Source organism: Scyliorhinus torazame, chromosome 5, assembly GCF_047496885.1.
Source record: "Scyliorhinus torazame isolate Kashiwa2021f chromosome 5, sScyTor2.1, whole genome shotgun sequence".
In the NCBI taxonomy this organism is placed as follows: Eukaryota; Metazoa; Chordata; class Chondrichthyes; order Carcharhiniformes; family Scyliorhinidae; genus Scyliorhinus; species Scyliorhinus torazame.
This window is the reverse complement of record NC_092711.1, coordinates 102,735,396-102,755,678: the sequence shown is the minus strand read 5'-3', so window position 1 is coordinate 102,755,678 and position 20,283 is coordinate 102,735,396. Positions and strand designations below refer to the sequence as shown.

At 47.8% G+C, this 20,283-nt stretch overlaps 1 long non-coding RNA gene across 1 annotated transcript; it reads left to right on the top strand.

Annotated features, from left to right (window-relative positions):
• Positions 1-8,020: 8,020 nt before the first annotated feature.
• LOC140419281 (uncharacterized) lies at positions 8,021-18,035 on the top strand. The gene is made up of 2 exons (XR_011945670.1): positions 8,021-8,194; positions 15,302-18,035. It is a non-coding gene; the product is annotated as an uncharacterized lncRNA (long non-coding RNA).
• The last annotated feature ends 2,248 nt before the right edge of the window (positions 18,036-20,283 follow it).

Genomic DNA, 20,283 nt, shown 5'->3' with positions numbered 1-20,283 from the left:
CAAAGAAAAGTACAGCACAGGAACAGGCCCTTCGGCCCTCAAAGCCTGTGACGACCATGCTGCCTGTCTGAACTGAAATCTTCTACACTTTCTGGGTCCGTATCCCTCTATTCCCAACCTTTTTATGTATTTGTCAACAAGCCTCTTCAATGTCACTATTGTCCCTGCTTCCACTACCTCCTCCGGCAGCGAATTCCAGGCACCCACTACCCTCTGTGTAAAAAACTTGCCTCGTACATCTCCTCCAAACCTTGCCCCTCGCACCTTAAACCTATACCCCCTAGTAATTGACCCCTCTACCCTGGGAAAAAGCCTCTGACTATCCACTCTGCCTATGCCCCTCATAATTTTGTAGACCTCTATCAGGTCGCCCCTCAACCTCTGTCGTTCCAGTGAGAACAAACAGAGTTTATTCAACCGCTCCTCATAGCTAACGCCCTCCATACGAGCCAACATCCTGGTAAATCTCTTCTGCACCCTCTCTAAAGCCTCCACATCCTTCTAGTAGTGTGGCGACCAGAATTGAACACTATACTCCAAGTGCAGCCTAAATAAGGTTCTTTTATAAAAAAAAATTTTTTTATTAAAGGTTTTCATAAAATATCAATAACAAAATGTGAAAGAAAAAAAGAACCCAACAGGGTTAAGTCCAAAACACAATCTAAAAAAGCAACCCCCCAAACCCCTCCCCCCCGTACCTAAATAATAAATTAACATTAACACCCCGACTTAAGACAACAGGTGTATACACCCCCTCAGACCCTTCCAGTGTAAATAACATAAACAAAAATAAAGTAAACCCCCCGCCCCCCCCCCCCCCACCCCACTCTCCGAGCTGCTGCTGCCATTGACCAATGTCTATCGTTCTGCCAGAAAGTCTAAGAACGGTTGCCACCGCCTAAAGAACCCTTGAACCGACCCTCTCAAGGCAAATTTCACCCTCTCTAATTTAATGAACCCTGCCATATCGCTGATCCAGGATTCCACGCTTGGGGGCCTCGTATCTTTCCACTGAAGGAGAATCCTTCGCCGGGCTACCAGGGACGCAAAGGCCAGAATTCCGGCCTCTTTCGCCTCCTGCACTCCCGGCTCCTCTGCCACCCCAAATATTGCGAGCCCCCAGCCCGGTTTGACCCTGGATCCTACCACCCTCGACACTGTCCTCTCTACGCCCTGCAAAATTCCTCCAGCGCTGGGCATGTCCAGAACATATGGGTGTGATTTGCTGGGCTCCCTGAGCACCTAACACACCTGTCCTCACCCCCAAAGAACCTGCTCATCCTTGTCCCGGTCATGTGTGCCCTGTGCAGCACCTTAAACTGTATGAGGCTGTGCCTCGCGCACGAAGAGGAAGAGTTCACCCTTCCTAGGGCATCTGCCCATGTCCCCTCTTCGATCTCCTCTCCCAACTCCTCCTCCCACTTACCTTTCAACTCCACCACTGAGGCCTCCTCCTCCTCCTGCATCACCTGGTAAGTTGCCGAGATCTTCCCCACTCCCACCCACCCCCCCCGAGAGCACCCTGTCCTGTACTGTGTGTGGCAGTAGCCGTGGGAATTCCACCACCTGCCGTCTGGCAAACGCCCTTACCTGTAAGTACCTGAAGGTGTTCCCCGGGGGGAGCCCGTACTTCTCCTCCAGCTCACCCAAACTCGCGAACTTCCCGTCCAAAAACAGGTCCCCCATCTTTCGTATCCCTGCCCTGTGCCACCCCGAAAACCCTCCACCTGTTCTTCCTGGGGTGAACCGGTGGTTCCCCCGTAATGTGGTCCACGCCGAGGCCCTAACTTCGCCCCCAATGCCGCCTCCACTGCCCCCAAATTTTGAGGGCCGCCACCACCACCGGGCTCGTGGTATACCTCCTTGGAGGGAGCAGCAGCGGTGCCATTGCCAGCGCCCCCAGACTCCTACCCACACAGGACGCCGTCTCCAGCCTCTTCCATGCAGCCCCCTCCCCCTCCATCACCCACTTGCGCACCATTGTCACATTGGCGGCCCAGTAGTACCCACAGATGTTGGGCAGCGCCAGCCCCCCCATCCCCCTATCTCTACTCCGCTCCAGGAACACCCTTCTCACCCTCAGAGTCCCTCGCGCCCACACAAACCCCATTATACTCCTGTTAACCTGCCTGAAAAAAGCCTTCGGGATAAACACGGGGAGGCACTGGAACAGGAACAAAACCCTTGGGAGCACCGTCATTTTGATTGACTGCACCCTACCCGCCAGGGACAGCGGCAGCGCATCCCACCACTTGAACTCCTCCTCCATTTGCTCCACCAGCCTTGTAAAGTTAAGCCTATGCAGGGCCCCCCAGCTCCTGGCCACCTGGACCCCCAAATATCTGAAGCTCCTCTCCACCCTTTTTAGTGGGAGCTCGCCAATCCCCCTCTCCTGGTCCCCTAGCTGAACTACGAACAGCTCACTCTTCCCCATATTGAGCTTGTACCCCGAAAAGTCCCCAAATTCCCTAAGGATCCTCATTACCTCTGGCATTCCTCCCACTGGGTCCGCCACATACAGCAGCAGGTCGTCCGCATAAAGCGACACCCTATGCTCCTCCCCACCCCGCACCAACCCCCTCCAGTTCCTCGACTCTCTCAGTGCCATAGCCAGGGGTTCATTCGCCAGTGCGAAGAGCAGGGGGGACAGGGGACACCCCTGTCTCGTCCCTCGGTGCAACCGAAAGTACTCGGACCTCCTCCTATTTGTGGCCACACTCGCCATCGGGACCTCATACAACAGCCTAACCCACCTGACAAACCCCTCCCCAAACCCGAACCTCTTCAGCACCTCCCACAGGTACCCCCACTCTACCCTATCGAAGGCTTTCTCCGCGTCCATCGCCACCACTATCTCCGCCTCCCCCTCCCTCGCCGGCATCATGATAACGTTCAAAAGCCTCCGCATATTCGCGTTCAACTGTCTCCCCTTCACAAACTCCGTCTGGTCTTCGTGGATGATCTGCGGCACACAATCCTCAATCCTCGTGGCTAAGACCTTCGCCACCTTAGCATCTACATTTAGCAAGGAAATCGGTCTGTAAGACCCACATTGCAGGGGATCCTTGACCCGCTTCAGGATCAAGGAGATCAGTGCCCGGGTCATCGTCGGGGGTAAAGCCCCCCCTCCCTTGCCTCATTGAAGGTCCTAACTAACAGCGGGCCCAACAGGTCCATATATTATTTATAGAACTCGACCGGGAAACCGTCCGGCCCCGGTGCCTTCCCCGCCTGCATGCTTCCTATCCCTTTGATCAGCTCCTCCAGCCCAATCGGGACCCCCAGTCCCGCCACCAGTCCCTCTTCCACCTTTGGAAACCTCAATTGGTCCAGGAAACGGCCCATCCCTCCCTCCTCCTGTGCGGGCTCGGACTGGTACAATTCCTCGTAGAAGTCCCTGAAGACCCCATTGATGCCAACCCCACTCCGCACCACGCTCCCTCCCCTGTCCTTAACTCCCCCGATCTCCCTAGCTGCGTCCCGCTTCCGAAGCTGATGCGCCAGCATCCGGCTTGCCTTTTCCCCATACTCTAAATAAGGTTCTATACAACTGCAACAACACTTGTCAATTCTTGTACTCAATGCCCCGGCCAATGAATGCAAGCATGCCGTATGCCTTCTTGACTACCTTCTCCACCTGTGTTGCCCCTTTCAGTGACCTGTGGATCTGTACACCTAGATCTCTCTGACTTTCATTACTCTTGAGAGTTCTGCCATTCACTGTATATTCCCTATCTGCATTAGATCTTCCAAAATGCATTACCTCACATTTGTCCGGATTAAACTCCATCTAGTATCTCTCTGCCCAAGTCTCCAAACTATCTAAATCCTGCTGTATCCTCTGACAGTCCTCATCGCTATCCGCAATTCCACCAACTTTTGTGTTGTCTGCAAACTTACTAATCAGACCAGTTACATTTCCTCCAAATCATTTATATATATGCTACCGTGCAGTGCACCCCACCCAGCTACAATGCACTGTTTTAATATGACCCAAGAGTAGATTCAGGATGTCACGCTCAGCACAAGCATACTAGATATTATAGACTGTAAGATCCACAAACTCTGCCAAGTTGACTGCAATTTAACAGATTATTATGGACATTAAACTGTGGGCGATATTTGACTCTGCAACAAATATTTAGTTAAACACGGACCTGAATAAGGAAACTTTGCAGCCACCTGTGAAGCTTAAATGTCTCGTTGTGTCAGGATGAACCAGCATTTGAGGAATATGAAATCTCTGGATTGTTGGGCTCCAAGTGCCGTATTGAACACCGGGGAATGAGCTCGAATTGGGACAGAGATAAGCGTGAGTGAGCATCGTAAACTGCTATTGTATCGGTGTGTTCTGGGTCCCAGAATTTTAACCCTGCACTCAATTGTCAGGGATGCAGCATAATAAACGCTGAACAAAGCAAATGTGTGTGAGAAGCATCTGAATCACCAGGAACCAGCCGAACCTGCAGAGCTGAATGTCTCTCAGTGCAGCCACAGTACTGTACTGTTGCTCTTTCTAGCTTTAGTCTATTTGCTCTGTTTAGGTCACCTTTGCTCATGAGTCGCCAGGTATCTTTATGATACCGCCACGTGGTTCAAGTTCAGGTTATAACAAACAAAGAAACAAAGAACAAAGAACAAAGAAATGTACAGCACAGGAACAGGCCCTTCGGCCCTCCAAGCCCGTGCCGACCATACTGCCCGACTAAACTACAATCTTCTACACTTCCTGGGTCCGTATCCTTCTATTCCCATCCTATTCATATATTTGTCAAGATGCCCCTTAAATGTCCCTATCGTCCCTGCCTCCACTACCTCCTCCGGTAGTGAGTTCCAGGCACCCACTACCCTCTGCGTAAAAAACTTGCCTCGTACATCTACTCTAAACTTTGCCCCTCTCACCTTAAACCTATGCCCCCTAGTAATTGACCCCTCTACCCTGGGGAAAAGCCTCTGACTATCCACTCTGTCTATGCCCCTCATAATTTTGTATACCTCTATCAGGTCGCCCCTCAACCTCCTTCGTTCCAGTGAGAACAAACCGAGTTTATTCAATCGCTCCTCATAGCTTATGCCCTCCATACCAGGCAACATTCTGGTAAATCTCTTCTGCACCCTCTCTAAAGCCTCCACATCCTTCTGGTAGTGTGGCGACCAGAATTGAACACTATACTCCAAGTGTGGCCTAACTAAGGTTCTATACAGCTGCAACATGACTTGCCAATTCTTATACTCAATGCCCCGGCCAATGAAGGCAAGCATGCCGTATGCCTTCTTGACTACCTTCTCCACCTGTGTAGCCCCTTTCAGTGATCTGTGGACCTGTACTCCTAGATCTCTTTGACTTTCAATACTCTTGAGGGTTCTACCATTCACTGTATATTCCCTACCTGCATTAGCCCTTCCAAAATGCATTACCTCACATTTGTCCAGGTTAAACTCCATCTGCCATCTCTCCGCCCAAGTCTCCAGACAATCTAAATCCTGCTGTATCCTCAGACAGTCCTCATCGCTATCCGCAATTCCACCAACCTTTGTGTCGTCTGCAAACTTACTAATCAGACCAGTTACATTTTCCTCCAAATCATTTATATATACTACAAAGAGCAAAGGTCCCAGCACTGATCCCTGTGGAACACCACTGGTCACAGCCCTCCAATTAGAAAAGCATCCCTCCATTGCTACCCTCTGCCTTCTATGGCCTAGCCAGTTCTGTATCCACCTTGCCAGTTCACCCCTGATCCCGTGTGACTTCACCTTTTGTACTAGTCTACCATGAGGGACCTTGTCAAAGGCCTTACTGAAGTCCATATAGACAACATCTACTGCCCTACCTGCATCAATCATCTTAGTGACCTCCTCGAAAAACTCTATCAAGTTAGTGAGACACGACCTCCCCTTCACAAAACCGTGCTGCCTCTCACTAATACGTCCATTTGCTTCCAAATGGGAGTAGATCCTGTCTCGAAGAATTCTCTCCAGTAATTTCCCTACCACTGAAGTAAGGCTCACCGGCCTGTAGTTCCCGGGATTATCCCTGCCACCCTTCTTAAACAGAGGAACAACATTGGCTATTCTCCAGTCCTCCGGGACATCCCCTGAAGACAGCGAGGATCCAAAGATTTCTGTCAAGGCCTCAGCAATTTCCTCTCCAGCCTCCTTCAGTATTCTGGGGTAGATCCCATCCGACCCTGGGGACTTATCTACCTTAATATTTTTTAAGACACCCAACACCTCGTCTTTTTGGATCACAATGTGACCCAGGCTATCTACACCCCCTTCTCCAGACTCAACATCTACCAATTCCTTCTCTTTGGTGAATACTGATGCAAAGTATAAATGATTAATAACACATCAAACCGTTTAGTAAGGATTAAAACAACGGTCATTTATTATATACAACAAGCAATATTAATACCCTAATACTACTTTCTATATAACAAACCTATCACTACTGGCCAATACTTAACTTAGGAAGAGCCCACCAGGTCAGGGAAACGAATGGCTTGTCCAATCAAATCTGGCCCGCGGGATTCAAAAGGCTGCTACAGGTCGGTGGCTAGGTGTCTCTACCGGATAGCGATCGTTGGATTCAAATTTACGATACACGGTGGCTGGTCTTGCGAAGGTCTCGAGCAGGCGAAGATGAGAGAGAGAGATCTGAACTTGGACCTTTACTTTTATAGGGCCCAGGGGCTTCCCGCCTCCCGGGGCGGCCATTGACCCTGAGTCCCAAGTGATTGGATTCTGTCCCCAGTCTCTGGGGTCGATGTGTCCAATGGTGAGGCGATTCCTCGATCGGGGGTTGGTCGCTCAACTGTCTTTGTTTCGGCCACTGCAGGCGCCGACAGGTCTGGCCCGGTATTCAATTGCTAATATGTTGCAATTGTTCCCGGGGATAGCCGATTTAACTGTGGATGTCTGAATAGATTAGGTGTAAACAGTCCTGAATGAAACTGCGGATACCTGGGTTGATGGGCTGTTGATAGCCCTGAGCATCGATCTGGGCTACGTTCCCAGAGCTGAAGCTGCAAACCTGTCTGCAGCTGCCTGCTTGTGTCTTCTTGGCTGCTTTTCCCAGCAGTCTTTCGGGTTAGTCATTTTAAACTGGGTTTTGGCCAGATTAATTGGAACGCAGCCATTTTACATGGCTACAGTACTTATTCCAGCTTCCAAGTCCACCTGAGAACCAACCTCCAGGCTATTCATCTACAAGAAGTTTCAGAGCCTCTGAGAATTACTTGTTTCTAAAAACGCTTCACTCCAACGAAAGTTGCCCAGTGAAGCAGTTGAGGCTCCTTCATTAAATGTTTTTAAGATAAGGATAGATAGTTTTTTGAAGAATAAAGGGATTAAGGGTTATGGTGTTCGGGCCGGAAAGTGGAGCTGAGTCCACAAAAGATCAGCCATGATCTCATTGAATGGCGGACCAGGCTCGAGGGGCCATATGGCCTACTCCTGCTCCTAGTTCTTGAAGGATCAGTTAAACAAAAAGACAGAGATAGAAAGATTGCAGTCTACATCTTCAACTTGATCTGTACCTAATTTCTGTGTACCTGTCAGTGAGTGTGAAAGAGACGAGAGACTGAGATGTTCAAACATCCAGGGAAATAGTGTGACAATAAATAAACTCCTTTCCTTTAAAAAATCACCAGTAAGCTTGCTGCTGAAATTTATTTAAAATAAAGAAAAATCACTCTGAAGGTAAGAAAATATCACACAATCATCGTGATAATGGATTGGAAAGGACCACGAAATGTAATCAACCTTTGGGAAAACCCCTTCAGGTAGCTATACAGAGGCTGCAGCCTCTCACACTGAATGTCTACGTAATCCAGAGGCGCCTCCAGGCTACATACATCAGCTTCAGCCTGGGCGTGGGTGAAACTCTTTAAACATCTATTTGTTCAACGGGCACTAGGACCCGGCTGAGAACAGAAACCTTCAGGCCCCGCCCACTAACTGGCGCGTCACCAAGACGCCGGCGCATGCGCTCTGCTTCCACAAGATGGCGGCTGTGAACCAGGGCCTGATCCCGGGAGAGAGCTGACCGGCGGTGATGTGACCTGAGGATCACCACACCTCAGACAAGGGGCCAGGTTGGGAAGGCGGTGCCTTCAGGAATAAGTGGGAAGGTGATGTTTGGTCAGTTGCTGCAGTCTGTGTAGTGAAGGTGCTGTCACAGTGGTGTGAGGTGAGGAAGTACAGGATTATCACCCAGCAATGATCAATTAAGGGGAATGTAAATCCAGCTCAGGCTGCTTTCAGATTGGAAAGGGAACTAAGGTGTGTCCTTAGAGCTGGTGAATGTTGTGGCATTAGCACTTTCTCTGGAAAGTCCTTCTCATTCATTCCCTCTTTACAGCACGGATAGAGGCCATTTGGCCCATTCATAATAATCTTTATTATTATTGTCACAAGTAGGCTGACATTATCACTACAATAAAGTTACTGTGAAAAGCCCCTAGTCGCCACATTCCGGCGCCTGTTCGGGTACACAGAGGAAGAATTCACAATGTCCGATTCACCTAACAAGCATGTCTTTCGGGAATTATGGGAAGAAACCGGTGCACCTGGAGGAAACCCACGCAGGCACGGGAGAATGTGCAGACTCCCCACAGACAGTGACCCAAGTCGGAAATCAAACCCATGTCCCTGGTGCTGTGAAGCAACAGTGCTAACCACTGTGCTACTGTGCTGCACATAAGATTATTAGATTACTAACTCTGGGCGAATTGTGTCCCAGGATGCTGTGGGAGGCGAGGGAGGGATTGCAGTGGCTCTGACCCAAAGTTTTAGTTCCTCTCTGGCCACAGGAAGAGTTGCTAGGGGATGCGAGAACAGCTAATGTGGTACTACTATTTAAGAAAGATGGTAGAAGGGGCGGCATGTGGTGCAGTTGATAGCACTGGGACTGCAACGCTGAGGACCCAGGTTCGAATCCCGGCCCTGGGTCACTGTCTGTGTGGAGTTTGCACATTCTCCCCACAAACCAAAGATGTGCAGGTTAGGTGGATTGGCCATGCTAAATTGCCCCTTAATTGAAAAAAAAATAATTGGGTACTCTCAATTTAAAAAAGAAGAAAAGTTGCAGAGATAAGCCAGGGAACTGCAGACTAGTGAGTCTCGTGTCAGTGGCAGGGAAACTATTGGAGAAAATTCTGATGCACTCTTCTCTCCATTTGGAGAGGTTTGATCAGGAATGGGGGTTTGATCAGGATTGGGGCTGTTTAGCACAGGGCTAAATCGCTGGCTTTGAAAGCAGACCAAGGCAGGCCTGCAGCACGGTTCAATTCCCGTAACAGCCTCCCCGAACAGGCGCCGGAATGTGGCGACTAGGGGCTTTTCACAGTAACTTCATTTGAAGCCTACTTGTGACAATAAGCGATTTTCATTTCATTTCATTTCGAATAGTCAGCATGACACTGTCAGAGGGAGGTCATGCCTAACAAATTTGATTGACTTTTTTGAGCATGTGACCAGGTGTGTCGATGGGGGTAGTGCAGTTGATGTAGTTTACATGTATTTCAATAAAGCCTTTGACAAGATCCCACATGGGAGACTTGCGAATGACTCAAAGATTGGCCGGGTGGTTAACAGTAAAGTTGAGTGTCTTGGGTAACAGGAAGATATAGACGGGATGGTCAAATTGGCAGAAAAGTGGCAAAATAGAATTGAACCCTAAAAAATGAGGTGACAGACTTTGGAAGGGGTAATGTGACAAGGAAGTATTCAATGAACAGCATGACACTGGGAAGTTCTGAGCAACAAAGGGACCTTGACGTGTTCGTCCAGAGATCTCTGAATGTGGAAGGGCAGGTTAATAGGGTGGTGAAAAAGGCATATGGGACATTACTGTGAGCATTTCTGCTCACCACATTATAGAAAGGATGTGATTGGAGACATTGCAGAGGAAGTTGCATGGGATGGAACATTTAAGTTATGAAGAGAGTTTGGATAGAACAAACAAAGAACAGCACAGGAACAGGCCCTTCAGCCTTCCCAAGCCTGCACCTACCATGCTGCCCACCTAACCTAAACCCTTCTAATCTTCGAGGGTTCATATCCCTCTATTTCCAACCTATTCATGTTTTTGTCAAGATGTCACTATTGTCCTGCCTCCAACAGCACCTCTGACAGTTTGATCCAGGCACCCACTACCCTCTGTGTAAAACGGTAGCATAGTGCTTAGCACGATTGCTTCACAGCTCCAAGGTCCCAGGTTCGATTTCCGGGTTGGATCACTGTCTGTGCGGAGTCTGCACGTTCTCCCCGTGTGTGCGTGGGTTTTGTCCGGGTGTTCCGGTTCCGTCCCGCAGTCCAAAGATGTGCAGGTTAGGTGGATTGGCCATGCTAAATTGCTCTTAATGTCCAAAATTGCCCTTAGTGTTGGGTAGGGTTACTGGGTTATGGGGATAGGGTGGAGGTGTGGGCTTGGTAGGGTGCTCTTTTCAAGAGCTGGTGCAGACTCTATGGGCTGAATGGCCTCCTTCTGCACTGTAAGTTCTATGCAATACTCTATGAAAAAAAACGTCCCTCATACATCTCCTCTAAACTTTGCCCCTCACACATTAAACCTGTGTCTCCCAGGAATTGACTCTTCCACCCTGGAAAAAAGTTTCTGACTATCGTCTCTGTCCATGCCTCTCATAATTTTGTAGACTTCTGTCGGGTCGCCCCTCAACCTCCATCGTTCCAGTGAGAACAAACCAAGTGTCTCCAACCTATTCTCATAGCTAATACCCTCCATACCAGGCAACATCCTGGTAAATCTTTTCTGTATCCTCTCCAAAGTCTCCACATCTTTCTGGTTGTGTTGCAACCAGAATTGAACACTATATTCCAAATGTGGCCTAGTAAAGGTTCTATAAAGCTGCAAAATGACTTGTCAATTTTAAACTTAATTCCCCGGCCAATGAAGGCAAGCATGCCGTATGTCTTCTTGACTACCTTCTTCACCTGCGATGCCACTTTCAGTGACCTGTACACCTAGATCCCTCAGCCTGTCAATACTCTTAAGGGTTCTGTCATTTACTGTATATTTCCCATCTGTATTAGACCTTCCAAATGCATTACCTCACATTTGTCCAGATTAAGCTCCATCTGCCATCTCTCTGCCCAAGTCTCCAACCGATCTATATCCTGCAGAATCCTCTGACAGTCCACATCACTATCCGCAATTCCACCAACTTTGTGTCGTCTGCAAGCTTACTAATCAAACCAATTATGTTTTCCTCCAAATCATTTATATATAACTGCAAACTACACAGGTCGCAGCACTGCTCCCTACGGAACACCACTAGTCATAGCTATCCATTCAGAAAAGCACCCTTCTACTGCTATCCTCAGTCTTCTATGACCGAGCCAGTTCTGTATCTATCTTATCAGCTCACCTCTGATCCTGTGTGACTTCACCCTCTGTCAAGGGGCTTACTACCTTCATCAATCATCTCCGTCACTTTCTCGAAAACCCAATCAAGTTAGTGATTGTGATCTCTTTCACAAACTGCTGCCTCTCGCTAATACGTCCACTTGCTTTGAAATGGGAGAAAATCCTGTCTCGAAGAATCCTCTCCAATAATTTCCCTACCACTGACGTAAAGTTCACCGCTTGTAGTTTCCTGGATTATCCTGTATTTTCCTTTCAATTTTCTGGGCTATCCCATAGGCTTGGAGCCAGGAAGACTGTGGTGGGGGGGCTGATTGAGGTGTACAAGATTATTAGGGGCTTGGACAGGGTGGATAGGGAGCAGCTGTTCCCCTCAGTTGAAGGTCAGTCACGAGGGGACACAAGCTCATGGGGAGGGGCAGCAGGTTTAGGGGGATTTTGAGTAAAATCCTTTTTACCCAGAGGATGGTGACGGTTTGGAATGCACTGCTGGGAGGGTGGTAGAGGTGGGTTAAAAACCTGGGTGAACACTTGGCAGGTCATAACATTCAAGGCTATGGGCCAAGTGCTGGCAAATGGAATCAGGTCGGTCAGGTGTTTTGTGTGTGTCGGTGCAGACTCAATGGGCGGAAGGGCCTCTTCACTGTTGCTGATGATACAAAGTTAGATGGCATGATGGACAGCCTAGATGATGGCATAAAATTGCAAGGAGATATTGACAGACTAGCTGAATGGGCAAATTTGTGGCAAATGGAACTCAATGTAATTGAGTGTGAGGTTATCTGTTTTGAACCAAAAAAGAATAGAAGAGGACTTTCTGAATGGAAAGAGGTTAAGTTCAGTGGATGGCAAAGAGACCTGGAGGGTTCAGGTTCATAGACCCCGAAACTGCCAGGAACAAGGACAGAAAATAATCAGAAAGGCAAATGGAATGCTGGCAATTACATAGAATCAGAGAATATACAGTGCAGAAGGAGGCCATTCGGACCATCGAATCTGCACTGGCCCTTGGAAAGAGCACCCTGCCTAAGCCCACACCTCCATCCTATCCCCACCTAACCTTTTGGATACTAAGGGGCAATTTAGCATGACCAATCCAGCTAACCTGCCCATCTTTGGACAGTGGGAGGAAACCAGACCATCTGGAGGATACCCATGCAGACACGGGGAGAAAGTAAAATCTCGACACAAGACAGTCACCCGAGGTCGGAATTGAACCTGGGACCTTGGAGCTGCGAGGCAGCTGTGCTAACCACTGTGCAACCATGCCGCCCATCTGGAGAATTGGAGTATAAAGACTCGGAGGTTATGCTGCAGCTATATAAGACCCCACTTGGAGAACTGAGAGCAGGTCTGGGCACCACACCTCAGAAAGGATATTTTGGCCTTGGAGGGAGTGCAACACAGGTTTACTAAGACGATACCCCACGATACCTGGAATACAGGGGTTAAATTACGAGAAGAGATTACACAAATTATACCTGTTTTTGCTAGAATTTAGAAGATTAAGGTGTGATCTGATTGAAGTATTTATGATATCAACAGGGAAAGACAAGGTAGATAAAGATAAACTATTTCCACTTGTTGGAGATTCTAAAATTGGGATCATTGTCTAAAAATCAGGACTAGACCATTCAGGAGAGATGTTGGGAAGAACCTCTTCACACACAGGGTGGGAGAGGTTTGGAACTCTCTCCCACAAACAGTAGGTGAAGCTGGATCAGTTGTTAAGTTTAAATCGGAGGTAGAGTTTTGTTAAGCAAAGATATTCAGGGATATGGAGTTAGGTCACAGATCAACCTGATCTCACTAAATGGCAGGACAGACTCGAGGGGCTGAATGGCCTACTCCTGTCCCTATGGGTATTTCTGTGATTCTGAAATTCAGACAATACTATGACAGGGAAAGAATCCGGATTAGAACCTGAGTTAGTCCGAGCTGCAAACCATCCCTCCAGATCCTGGCCCTTCATGGATTTAATGAAGACCAAGGCAATAGATGGATTTAATGAAGGCCAAGGCAATAGTTGGATTATTGAACGACTTGACAGAGTTGTTGGATACCATTTTTCGGGTTGCAGGATAAAGCCTGATGTAATTCACTCCCCACAGCCTTGAGCTGCCATTGAACTTCATCGAAGTCTCGAAGCTTCGTTTGTGTTGCTGCCGAAAAGTCCTGGAAGAAGTAAATCCTCACTCCTTCCTGGAGCCAGGTGCCACCTCGCCGTTCCCTCTCCAGGACATTCTCTCAAGTTGTGGAAGTGAATGATTACAGGCCTGGGATGAAAACTATCCCTCCGCCTCAAAGACCGATGCACCCTTTCTAATTTGAAATGCCCAGGCTTCCCATCCAGCTTGAGAAAACGTGGCAGTCGATCCTCGAAGAACCTAACGGGAGCCTTACCCTCCACACTAAATGGACAGAAAATAGCATAATTTATGGGCAGCATGGTAGCTCAGTGGTTAGCACAGTTGCTTCACAGCTCCAGGGTCCCAGGTTCGATTCCCAGCTGGGTCACTGTCTGTGCGGAGTCTGCACGTTCTCCCCGTGTCTGCGTGGGTTTCCTCTGGGCTCTCCAGTTTCCTCCCACAGTCCAAAGATTTGCAGGTTAGGTGGATTGGCCATGATAAATTGCCCTTAGTGTCCAAATAAAAGGTTCGGTGGGGTTACTGGGTTACGGGGATGGGGTGGAGGTATGGGCTTGGTTGGGGTGCTGTTTCCAAGGTGCAAATGCGATGGGCCAAGTGGCCTCCTACACTGTAAATTCTATGATGACCATCTGACAGGCCGACGACTCGGATGTTCTTTCTCCGACCCTCAGTCCTCCAGGACCTCCGCCATGCCACTCGGCTGGTTTTCAAAGGATTCAATTCATTCCTCCGTCGAGGAGGCATCTTGCTGAATGTTCAGGATTCTCTCCTCCGGATCATCAGGCCTCTTCATGGCGTTTTGCAGCTGGTCCTCATGAGCTCACAGATATTGAGTCAGCACACTCAGCCTCTGGTCAGTAACACGGATAATGTTGGCAGTCATCATTTTCACCGCCTCCCAGAGCCCTGGAGAGCGCGGGGTCGAGAGACTTCCTGAGGGTCAGGCCACCATGTTGAAAAGGCAGCTCCATTCCCGCTGAATCCACCTGCGCTGTTTTATCAAGGCATTTCTTCACTTTTCCCAGCATAATCCTACCAATCCGAACCCTTCCAGGGACACGATAACAAATATGAATTCAAGGATTAGGTAGATGAGTGCCGGGCGATCAGGATAAGTGTCAGATTATAGGTGAGTGGCACCAGAACCTGCGGAAAAGCAGGTACTCCCGCACCCGTATCACATGCCTGACACCTCCCCACCCCCAGATAGATTTCTGATTGATGAGGATGTCGAGCGTTATGGGGAACTGGCAGGTAAATGGACAGAAAGCTGAGATGAGAAGGGATTTCTTTACTCGACGATGTGGTGAAGATTTGGAATTCTCTACCCCTGAGGATTCTGGAACTTCAGTCATCAAGTATTTTCAAGACACAGATTGATAGGTTTCTGGATATTGTAGACGTCGAAGGATATGGGGGATAGTGTCGGAAAACGGTGCTGAGGTAGTTCGGCCAATGATCCCATTGAATGTTTCAGGTTCGATGGGCCGAATGGCCAACTGCAGCTCATATTTGTTATGATCTCCTGGACAGGAAGCTGTGAGCTTGGATTTGTCAATCAGCCTGAATCAGCACCTTCAGGAGAATAGGGAGGGTCAATATGAAATACAGCAGAGTGAGAATAGAGGGAATGGGTGGGATGGAGATTTACAGCTTTCGGGGAATAAGAGAGAGGAAAAAATGTGACATAGAAACTAGAATTGTCTGTTCTGAGTTTCTATCCTGTACTGACGGTGATGAATTTTGGAAATTGTTTTTACAGGATATTAGACGAGGAGGAATTACAGACAGAAGTCTCAAACGTCACGTCTCGATCTGACAGTCACTTCTTTCCTTAGAGCCTGGATATCATCGGCCTTTGAATCTAGAAGGAGAAATGTTTCCCCGAACTGTCAGCTAAACGTTTCAACATTCAGTGTGATTGGAAAAGCACCGAGACCCACACAACACACACCCGAGTGAGAGTGTTCCAGTGAACTGACAGTGGAAACATCAGTGTGACTGGAAAAGCACCGAGACCCACACAACACACACCGAGTGAGAGTGTTCCAGTGAACTGACTGTGGAAAGAGCTTTAACTAGTTACACAGCCTTAAAAACATAACATTCACAGCTGGGAGACCATATTCGTGTTGTATCTGTGGACGAGGCTTCAACTGATTGTCCAGCCTGGAGAGACGTCAGGAGACCCAAAACATGGAGAAACCGTGGAAATGTGGGGACTGTGGGAAGGGATTCCGAGCCCCATCTCAGCTGGAGATTCATCGACGCAGTCACACTGGGGAGAGGCCATTCACCTGCTCAAAGTGTGGGAAGGGATTCATTCAGTTATCCACCTTGCAGACACACCAGCGACTTCACACTGGGGAGAAGCCATTCACCTGCTCTCAGTGTGGGAAAGGATTTAGTCAAGTTTCCAACCTGCAGTCACACCAGCAAGTTCACACTGGGGGGAGGCCCTTTACCTGCTCTCAGTGTGGGAAAGGATTTGCACATTTATCCACCCTGCGGAGACATCAGCGAGTTCACACTGGGGAGAGGCCATTCACCTGCTCTCAGTGTGGGAAGGGGTTCAATAATTCATCCACCCTGCAGAGACACCAGCGAATTCACACTGGGGAGAGGCCATTCACCTGCTCTCAGTGTGGGAAGGGATTCACTCAGTTATCTCACCTGCAGACACACCAGCGAGTTCACACTGGGGAATGGCCACTCACCTGCTCTCAGTGTGGGAAAGGATTTGCACATTTATCCATCCTGCAGACACACCAGCGAGTTCACACTGGGGAGAGGCCAGTCACCTGCTCTCAATGTGGGAAAGGATTTACTCAATTATCCAACCTGCGGAGACACCAGCGAGTTCACACTGCGGAGAGGCCGTCCACTTCTCAATGTGAGATGGGATTGCATGTTTCATTGGACTTGCTGTGACACCAACAATTTCACAATCGATTACAGGGGTTGGATTCTGCTGTTATTGTTTCTGCTCTACACCCAGGACTGCATTTTGTTCATTCTGACAGGTGGTCAGTGGGGATGGTCGGAGGGTTTCTTTCTGCTGGACTGGCCGGTCTCACCACTTTGCCTCCAGTGGGCTGATTCTCTTTGAGCCTTGTTGCTAATACCTGGCTTCAAATTGCACAAGGATCACAGAGTGAAAGGGTGTTTGGAAGTTTGAAGATATTTAGTTTCCATTTCTGTTTCAAACCCCCCAAAGCATGCCACGTTACCATGGAGATGGGCCCTGGTGGTTACATGGTTCTTTTGTTTAATTTATCTGGGTGTTCCTCACAGAAGGAAACTATCAGGTTATATGGGGCAAGTTGTCTGAGGTGGGCTGGGAAACTGATTGGTACAGGGAATACCTAATATTGAAGGAATTATTACATATTTGTCAGGGGGTCGGTTAGCTCAGTTGGCCGGACGACTGGTTGGTGATGCAGAGCAAGGCCAACAGTGAGGATTCAACTCCCATACTGGCTGAGTTTATTCATGAAGGCCCCGCCTTCTCAACCAGGCCCCTTGCCTGAGGTGTGCTGACCCTCAGGTTAAATCACCTCCAGTCAGCTCTCTCTCTGTCAAAGGGGAGAGCAGCCTATGGTCCTCTGGGATTTTTGCAACTCTTATTTCACATATACACAACAAATATAGATTCCTTTCAGGAACAAAAATCCAACAGGAAAAGTGATGTAACCGTGGAGAACAACAAAAGTTAAAGATTCCATAAGATCCATTAGAATTCAGCAAAGGGGGACTGTAGCCACCTAAAATGGCTGATTCCCGATTAATTTGGCCAAAACCCGATATAAAATGGCTAACCGAAAAGGCTGATGGGAAAAGCAGCCAACAGGGCACAAACGGACAGCTGCAGACAGAATAGCGTATTCGGCTCTGGGGAAGTCGGCCCAGATCGATACCTGCGACCATTAGCAGCACATCAACACAGACATCTGCAGTTTAATCGGCTATCCCCGGGAACAATTGCAACATATTAGCAATTGAATACCGGGCCAGACCTCTCGGCGCCAGCAATGGCCGAGACAAAGACAGGTGAACGACCACCCCCCGATCAAGGAATCGCCCCATTATTGGAGCATATCGAACCCAGTGATTGGGAACAAGTCCAATCACTTGGGACTCCGGGTCAAGGTCCGCCCCGAGAGGCGGGAAGCCCCTGGGCCCTATAAAATGAGGGGTCAAGTTCAGATCGAACCTTCTTCTCCTGCTCGCAACCTTCGCATGAACCATCGATCAGAAACCGTAAGTTTGACTCCAGCGATCGCTACCCGATAGAGACTCCTGGCCATCGACCTGTATCAGCCTTTTGAATCCCGCAGGCCAGACCCAATTCGATAAACCATTTGTTTCCCTGACCTGGTGGGCCATTCCTAAAAGTTAAGTATTGGCCAGTAGTGGTAGGTAGTGATATAGAAAGTAGGATTATTGTGTAAGTATTTATTGCTGTACATAATAAATGACCGTTGATTTTAATCTTACTAAGCGGTGTGCTGTCTTATTAATCAAAACTCGAGCTTGAGCCACGTGGCGGTATCAGAAAGATACCTGGCGACTCGTGAGCAAAGGTGACATAATCCGAGCTAATAAAACTAAGGCTAATAAGAGCAACAGGACCAAGAAGTTGATGAGAGCAAACTGGCAAGAAACATAAAAACTGACTGGAAAAGCTTCTCCAGGAATGTGAAAAGGAAAAGATTAACAAAGGCCAATATGGGTCCATTCCAGGCAGAGACAGGAGAGTTTGTAATGGGGAATGAAGAAATGGCACAGAAATTAAACAATGTGTGCCTGTCTTCACAGAGGAAGATACAGAAATTGTCCCCAAAACACCAGATAACCAAGGGACTGGCAGAGATTAGTATTGGGGAAAAAGTCGTACTGGAGAAATTAATGCGGTTGAAAGTGAATAAATCCCCAAAAGCTGATGATCTACGTCCCAGAGTGTTGAACGAGGTGGCTGTAGAAATCTCTATTCCTAATTCTAAATTCTCCTGACTCTATCTGGAACGGACAAACCTTTGTCTGAGCCAAACGTTTCCTTTTTACGTAGCCACAGAAGCTTTAACAGTCCATTTTTATGTATTTTGCTAGTTCGCATTCTATTCTATTCTCCCTTTGTTTCTCAGTGTCTTGGTTGAAGAACTGAAGTAAATCCTCGGGAATGAATCATCACTTTGGACAGGTTCTGAGACAATTAAGTTTTGACTTCTAGGACAGAGTAACTATAATCGTGGAGTGTGATTATAGGTTATATAAAAGGGCAAAGTTCTATCTTATAGTTTATGTGTAGGTTTCCAAGTTAAAGTAGCTTCTAGTTTGTTTGTTTGTTGTATTAAAACTCATAAATCTTGAAGTCCAGTCGTGTGATCCTTTAATTTGTTGACTGGGAATTTGAATTTTTTATAAGAAGTTGCTGAACTTTATGGGGGTCCAAATCCACAAGTTTTGTCTTCATATTTGAGCCTCAGGCACCTTTCTTTCTCTATTGCTCGTGTCAATGACAGCCAGGTGATGGAACTGAGGGCTGAATTTAGCTGCGAATAACGGGACCTGTGCCGCATTGGGAAACTGCCATGGGCATCGTTAATAGAGACAGGAAGGTGCTGGAGGACAGACTGGGAACTGCACCTCCAACCAATCAGGATTCAGGGGCGAGGGTCACAGGGGCTGATGGTGATGTGACCCCCAGGGTTCAGTGCCCCTGTGTCCAAAGCGGGGAGTCATGGGAACAGGGTACAGAGGAGCCGAAGGGAAACCATTTGGACCAGAACATTGTGAACATCGTGTTACTCTGGTTGTCTTTTGATCCTCAAGTAATTTTCTGTTAGTTTTTTTTAACCATGTTCTGTTTCATCAATAATCTTTTAACAGGAAAATATTTGAATTTGTTGGACATTTACTGATTAAATCTGTTCACTTTCAGGAAAGTGGGTGAGAGGGTTTGACAGGCTCTTTAACAGAAAGTGAGTCCCTCTAAGGTAATTGGCAAAGGAGCCAGAGGGGTAGAGGAGATTTGAATTTTCTTTTGACAAAGTGTTTGAAAATGGGGTTCAGGGAAACAATCGTGATTGACTAATTTATCAAGGTTCTCTGAGGAAGTAACAAGGGTTGTCAATAAAGGGGAACGTGTAGATGTGCTTTGTCTGGATTTGCAGAAGGTATTTCCCAAGGTGCCACATCAAAGGTTATTACACAAAATAAGAGCTCATGGTGTGGGGTCAACATATCAGCATGGATAGAGGATTGGTTAGCTAACAGGAAGCAGCCAGTAGGTATAAATGGGTCATTTCTGGGTGGGTAAGATGTGACAAGTGGAATGTCACCAGGATCAGTGCTGGGCTCTCAACCATTTACAATCTGTATGAATGTGTTGGATAACAGGAATGAATGCCTGGCGGCTCCATTTTCTGATGCCTCAAAGACAGGTAGGAAAGTAATTTGTGAAGTGGATTTAAGAACTCTGCAAAGGACTACAAACAGGTTAAATGAGTGGGTAAAAAAATGACAGATGGAGCATAACTTTGGAAAATATGAATTGTCCACTTTGGCAGAAAGTATTAAATAAAACAATATTATTTAAATGGAGAGAGATTTCAGAACTCTGAGTTACAGAGGGATCAGGGTGCCCGATCCCAAGTTAGTCTGCAGGTACAGCAAGTGATTAGGAAGGTCAATGGAATATTATTGTTTATTGCAAAGGAAATGGAATATAAAAGTAGGGATGTT